Source organism: Pelodiscus sinensis, chromosome 18 (assembly GCF_052426305.1).
Source record: "Pelodiscus sinensis isolate ZL-2025 chromosome 18, ASM5242630v1, whole genome shotgun sequence".
In the NCBI taxonomy this organism is placed as follows: domain Eukaryota; kingdom Metazoa; phylum Chordata; order Testudines; family Trionychidae; genus Pelodiscus; species Pelodiscus sinensis.
In genome coordinates this window covers 14,688,148-14,695,261 of record NC_143069.1, presented here as the reverse complement: position 1 = coordinate 14,695,261, position 7,114 = coordinate 14,688,148, and positions in this window count along the sequence as shown.

The following is a 7,114-nucleotide window of genomic DNA, read 5'->3' as shown; positions in this document are numbered from 1 at the left end:
CTACATCTACATTGGCATGATTTTGCGCAAAAGCAGCTGCCTGTCTACACTGGTGGGGAGTTCTTGCACAAGAACACTGACATTCTAATGTCTAAAATCAGTGCTTCTTGCGCAAAACCTATGATGCTCCCGCTCAGGAAAAAGCCCTCCTGTGCAACTGTTCTTGCGCAAGAGGCCAGTGTAGACAGGCCACATTAATTTCTTGTGCAAGAAAGCCCAATGGCTAAAATGGCCATCGGAGCTTTCTTTCGCAAGAGAGCGTCTATTCTGGCACGGATGATTTTGCAGAAAAGCGCCTCTTAGCGCAACAGCACATGCCAGTGTAGACGCTCTCTTGCGCAAATATTCTAACGCAAAAACTCTTGCGTTAAAAGTATGGGTATGTCTACAGTACAAAGTTAATTCAAACTAACAGCCGTTAGTTCGAATGAACTTTAATAGCGGCTATACATACAAACTGCTAGTTCGAATTTAAATCGAACTAGCGGAGCGCTTAATTTGAACTAGGTAAACCTCATTCTACGAGGAGTAACGCCTCGTTCGAATTGTGTAGTTCAAATTAAGGGCTGTGTAGCCACTTAATTCGAACTAGTTGGAGGCTAACCCTAATCAGGTTGCCCTGATGGCCACTCTGGGCCAAACCAGGGAAACTTTTCTGCCCCTCTCCCAGCCCCAGAGCCCTTAAAGGGGCATGGTCTGGCTACAGTGCCTGTGCCAGTGGCAAGCCTGCCAGCACCCAGCCAGCAGACCCTGCACCTGGCATGGCATGAGCCAGCCACCTGCTGCCACCCAGCCCTCCGCCTCTTCCCAGGACCAGGCTGGCGGCTCCTAGGAGCCTGCCCAGGGCCACAAGAGGCAGGCGCCTGCCTGGTCTAGTGCAGAGATCGTGGACATTATCGAGGTTTGGGGGGAGGCCTCCAGCGTCCACGACCTCCACACTAGGCACAGGAATGCAGCCGTCTAGGGCAGGATAGCTGCCAGCCTGGCCACCAAAGGCCACATCCAAACCCAGGAGCAGGTTTGCATGAAAATCAAGTTGTTCCAGTGAGACCCCCCGACCCTGAGCCCTGCGCTTAGTACATAAGAACATAAGAATGGCCGTACTGGGTCAGACCAAAGGTCCATCTAGTCCAGTAGCCTGTCTGCCGACAGCGGCCAACACCAGGTACCCCAGAGGGGATGGACCGAAGACAATGACCAAGCCATTTGTCTCGTGCCATCCATCTTCAGCCTTCCACAAACAGAGGCCAGGGACACCATTCCTACCCCCTGGCTAATAGCACTCCACGGACCCAACCTCCATGAATTTATCTAACTTCTCTTTAAACTCTGTTATAGTTCTAGGCTTCAAAGCCTCCTGTGGCAAGGAGTTCCACAGGTTGACTATAAGAAGAACTTTGTGTGAAGAAGAACTTTCTTTTATTAGTTTTAAACCTGATGTCCATTCATTTCATTTGGTGTCCTCTAGTCCTTCTATTATGGGAACTAATGAAGAACTTTTCTTTATGCACCCTCTCCACACCACTCATGATTTTATAGACCTCTATCATATCCCCCCTCAGTCTCCTCTTTTCTAAGCTGAAAAGTCGCAATCTCTTTAGCCTCTCTTCATATGGGACCTGTTCCAAACCCCTAATCATTGTACTTGCCCTTTTCTGAACCCTTTCCAAGGCCATATCGTTTTTGAGGTGAGAAGACCACATCTGTACACAGTTCTGAAGATATGGCGTACCATAGTTTGATACTTCCCCTCCTCCTTCTTCCCCTGGCTTCCCCCTTCCAGTTCCCTCCTCCCAGGTTTCCACCTCCCCTCTCCCACCCTCTTTCTTCCCCTCTCCCACCTCCTTTTCCCAGTCCCCCAGAGGTTAATCCCCTCCGCCCCCAGTTTTGTTAAATAAAGAGAGTTTCTATTTTTGAACACATGTCCTTTATTTTTTACATCAGGAAGAGGGGGCTCGGGAAGGGTAAGTGGAAGGAGGTGAGGGAGGAATGGGGCACGAGCCCCCGATGGGGAGGACTGGGGTGGCTCTGCGGGCTCCTCGGGGTGGAAGCTTTCCTGTAGGGCCTCCTGGATCCTGATAGCCCCCTGATTGACCTCCCCCAGATGGCAGCCTGCGGCAAGTGCAGCCGGGCTGATGGTCGAGTGCTGAAATGTGCCGAGTGTGGGCATTCAGGGCACTCCAAGACAGGACTGCTTTGATGTTCCCATCGAGTTAGACATGCAAGCGGGGAATCCTGAGAACTGTCTGTCCGGGGTGGGGGTCAGGTCTTTTTAAGCACAGCCCTCGGCTAGCCTGAGGAAGCAGCTCCACACCTTAAGTCCTAACCTGATGCCCTGACGGCACTGGTTCTGGCCAGCCTTAACTTCGGTTCAGGGTCCACTCAATGTGGACATGCTATTTCGAATTAGCAAAATGCTCATTCGAATTAGTTTTTAGGTCTAAATGCACTCATTCGAATTAGCTTATTTCAAATTAACTAATTTGAATTAAGTTAATTCGAATTAGTGCTGTAGTGTAGACATACCCTATTTGCGCAAAATCTTGCCAATGTAGACGTAGCCTATCTATATCTTGCTCACTCTCTCTTAACCAGCAACTAGAATAGGCAGCTAGGCTAGGCTAGTATAGGCCCCAAAAATAACAAAGAGAAAATGATTAAGAAAGGTGTCATGAAGTTCCTTATGAGATTTCCTTATAAAGGACACATTCTACTATCTAAAATGAATTCCTATGAACTGAACTGTACAATTCCTCAGAGAAAGGTAAACAACAGATAACAGCCTAATGGTGGAACTGCTCATACCTGAGCAAAGAAAGCTGTGCTGGTGACTCGCTGGTTTTCTGATGGGGAATTTACCCAGGGAAGGAGGCTCTGTATGATCTCCACTGTTATTAGTCCAGATCTTTGCAGAACCCTGGAAGACAAAAGGAACCACTTATGGGGCAGACTGTGCACTTCAAAAGCTTAGCTGCTATGACCATACAACTCTAAAAGCTACGCATGGAAGCTCTGTGTTTCTCACCCAGGGCACCCCGCACAAAGCTATACCTGAAAGTTCCCTGTCAGTCACTCTATTTGTTGCCGATCCCTGAGGATGAAGTGCTGTCTCCTAGATCTCTTACCTCACCAGCAAACACACCCCCTCGTGGTGAGTCTGCGGATTTTCAAGAAGCATCCAAGTTTTCTGCTTCCAGAGAGTTCGTATCAGCTTCTCATTCATAGCCTTGAGAAGCACAGCCTCTAATGCTTCAATAGAAAGCCTGGGGGAAAAGAGGCACAGAACTGTAGTAACCAATAGAAAGGCACAGCCTAAGCAGTCAGGAAACCCCAGTTACTTGTCAGGTCTGTTGTTCATTGACAGTTCATCCATTGACAGTATCCTGGGGACCACTGTTTTTGGAAGGACTTAATTCCCAGGAGGTATTTCAGTCTCATACATCTCATATTACTAGTGTTGCTATGGACAACATTTTGCAGTCACTTTCTCCTATCTGCAAGGTGTATGGGCACTAGCACAGTACAGTAATATGGAAAAAATTCACAATCAGACCCCAAAAGCTGGGACACAGAGAGATTAGTGATCACTAATGGATATTTTGGGGCCCTATGTCCAGCGAGATGTGACAGGGTGCTGAGAGCTTGTACTTGGGGTCAGCACTCTGGTAACTACTAGTACTAATTAGCTTCCCCAGAGAAAGCCTAATTGGATAGAAATGTACCTGATTGCCTGGCTAGAGTGGGGCTATAGAATCAACAAACCTATTCTCCCATGAATAAGGAATCTGCCTAAAGGGACATCCACAGCAGTGTTTGAGGGAAACAGAGAGCAAAAGAGACAAAATGCTAGAGGCATCTAGATAGACTTATGTGTAGTGCTGGGGAGGAGCCGGTGGTCGTGGTACATGTAGGTCTCAATGACATAGGGAAGGGTAGGAGAGATGTCCTGGAGGCCAAATTTAGGTTGCTAGGAAAGAGACTGAAATCCAGGACCTCTATGGTGGCATTCTTGGAAATGCTTCCAGTTCCATGCGCAGGACCAGGTAGGCAGGCAAAGCTTCAGAGTCTCAATGCGTGGATGAGACGATGGTGTAGGGAAGAGGGGTTTGGATTTATCAAGAACTGGGGACACTTTTGGGAGAGGGGGAGCCTATACAGGAAGGATGGGCTCCACCTAAACCAGGGTGGAACCAGACTACTGGCACTAAACATTTAAAAGGCTGTAGAGCAGTTTTTAAACTAAGAGATGGGGGAAAGCCGATTGGTGGGGAGATGCACGTAAATCGCAGGGAGACTTCTCTTAGAGGAGAATCTGTTGATAGAGATTCTCTAAGCTGTAGTCAGAAAGAGAGGACAAAGAGACTGAGGCCTGAGGAGGCCTAGATAGTAGTGTTTGTGTTGCCAGAGCTTGGTGGTTTCAGGGAACTGACCTATAGCAAGCACAAACAAGACTTTCTCATATTAAAAGCAGGTGATGGTAAGGTGCCTCATAACCCTGAGAACTCCTGGGGAGTGTCACACAAATGGACTGGGATTCTCTTTGTTTTGCTCCCTTTCTTCTAATTACCTGCAAGGGTTGCCCTCACATAGTTGTTGTCCTTTTCTAAATAACCTCCTTCGGCGTCTCATCCTGGGCAAAGGCATCTTTTGTCCTAGGGTTTGGCTGATCTGCTGCAGAAGAACAGTGAACAACTCCGGGAACAGCTCCTGCACAGTTTTGCTCAACTGCAATGCTGACACCACTTCAAAGATGGCACATGTTGCCTGAAAGGAGAGCATGGTAAAAGAAGAGGTCTCTTCCTAACACTATCACACGCTCTCCCCTTCTGATACCTGCTGGACTAAATTCTCACTCCTGTCACTAACTTGATGAATGACCGAGAGCAATTCACTCCATGTGTGCCTTAGCGTCCCATAGCTGTAAAAATGTGTAGGACCTATCAAGGCATGTTATGAGTTGCACAAAACATTTGCAAAGCACTGTAAGAAATCTGATTCAAAGACTTTCTAATTGCCAGATATTATTAAGTGAATCAGCCACATACTCTAAATCTGCCACAGAAAGCACAGCTGGAATCCAGGAAACAGTACTTCAGAAAAGAAGTGCCCAGATGACAATATTATACCACTCATCTAGCTTTCCATCAGCATGTTTGTCACAAAGCAGAGAAATACATGTCTGTCGTCTAACTTACTGTGAGAGGTGCAGCAGCTGCTAAATGCAGGTCAGTTTCTGTCTCTGAGGTCATGCTTCCTTCTTGGCTTGTTGGAGTCTTTATTCTTTCTATTAGGACCTTCAGGACTTGAGGGGCGAGCAAGGGATCTGTCCCCAGAGATCTCCACAGCTCAGTGGTGTTACTGCAATTTAACATAGGTTATATGTGACCCCTGGAGACTTTTGTGACTATATGCATCATATTCAAGTAAAGAACACATTTTCTCCTTGACTATGATCAGGGCTCACCAGCCGCGCTGTCCGGCGATCTGCGCATGCACAGATCGCCCGAACCCGGCTCTTCCAGGTTACAATCTACACGCCATGGATGCGTAGATTGTATTATTTGTCAAGCCCTGCCTATGATGAGCAAGTTCAGAGTGCTGTCCTCCTTATATGGTCCTCATGTTTTACATATTGAGTTTCTAGTTACAGAACTAAGTTAAGTTACATTTCAGGTTACATTTCTACAGTGCATGACTATTTTGGGATCCTGGAGGTATCCCGAAATACCTACCCCACATTTACAGAAGCAGCCCGTTATTTTGAAATATTTTTCAAAATAATGGGCACACTATTTTGCCATCCCAATAAACTTTGTTGCATGAGGGATAAGGGATGGCTTGAAATAGCACATTATTTCGACATTTGGTGCTGTGTAGAAGCGCCACATTTCAAAATAGGCTATGCAAAATATGATACGCAATTTGCGGAGTGCAAATTGTGCATCTTATTTCAAGTTTAGGGTGCTGTATAGACACAACCCTAGCCTTACTGCACCATAACCATTAATGCTAGACTTCAGAAGGAAAGGACACAGAGCTCTAATCACAGTTCCTGTTTTCCTACTTCTCAGTAGATATGGAATCATGAGCATATGATGCCCAAAGATCTAGGGCCTGGGAGACAAGTTGAAGAAAGAAAAATGATCTTCCTACTAACTGGATGTACAACTATGAGAACAAATATTTGTGGCTAGCCCATGACCTCTTTACAAATGGCATTCCCTGGCCTCTATTTGCCAGAATGGGCATGTTCTGTTCACTCCCTATGGGGCACCTGGCATTGGCCACTGTCTGAAGACAGGATCCTGGGCTAGATGGACATTTGGTCTGACCCTCTACAGCCGTTCTTATGTTCTTAGATTCCAGCACAGATGACTGATAATTCAGCTAGGGATGTTGGAATGAAATGATAGATATGCTTACCGCCCTGTCTTTAAGTACCAAGAATGACAACTCCATTCCAGCAGCCATACCCTTCCTGATACCAAAAGCCTGGTGCCCTATCCTTGCTAATCAGCCAGGAATTTGGATTTGAAGCTTTCATGCTACCAGAAAACGAACAGTCACTGGCAATTTCCAGGGTGATGTTAGTTCAGGGGTCTGGAGAGGCAAAAGTCCACTCCAGTGATGCCAGTAAAGGGAAGTCTTTAGGATGCCAAAGCAACTATTAATTAATGGAAACAGAATGAAACTTAATTTCTCCCTGCACCCACCTTGACATGGTCTTGGACCTTTCTGCAGAAAGACCCAAGCTATTAACCTTTAGGAATTATCTCAACCTGTCTGTGGCTTAAATGAAGCCTTACATCTTCCAGTGAAGCTGTGGGATCCATGGTTACCAAAATGAACACTGTAAGGAGCACTATATACCTGTCCATCGGCAGACGTTTGGTGAGGAGGCTGAAGATCACTGCCTCTAGGTGATGGTGGGCTAGAATGGACACTGCCTCCACCAGGAACTGCCTCAAGCTACCCTGCTTGATGGTAGGCATATGAATGTATATTCTCCTCAGGATAGCTGGCACCTGGACAGAATAAAACCAGAAAAAATGTCCCTTTTCCATTCTCTGCATTCATTCTGCAGAGCCAAAACCTTTATTTAGTCGTTTAGCAA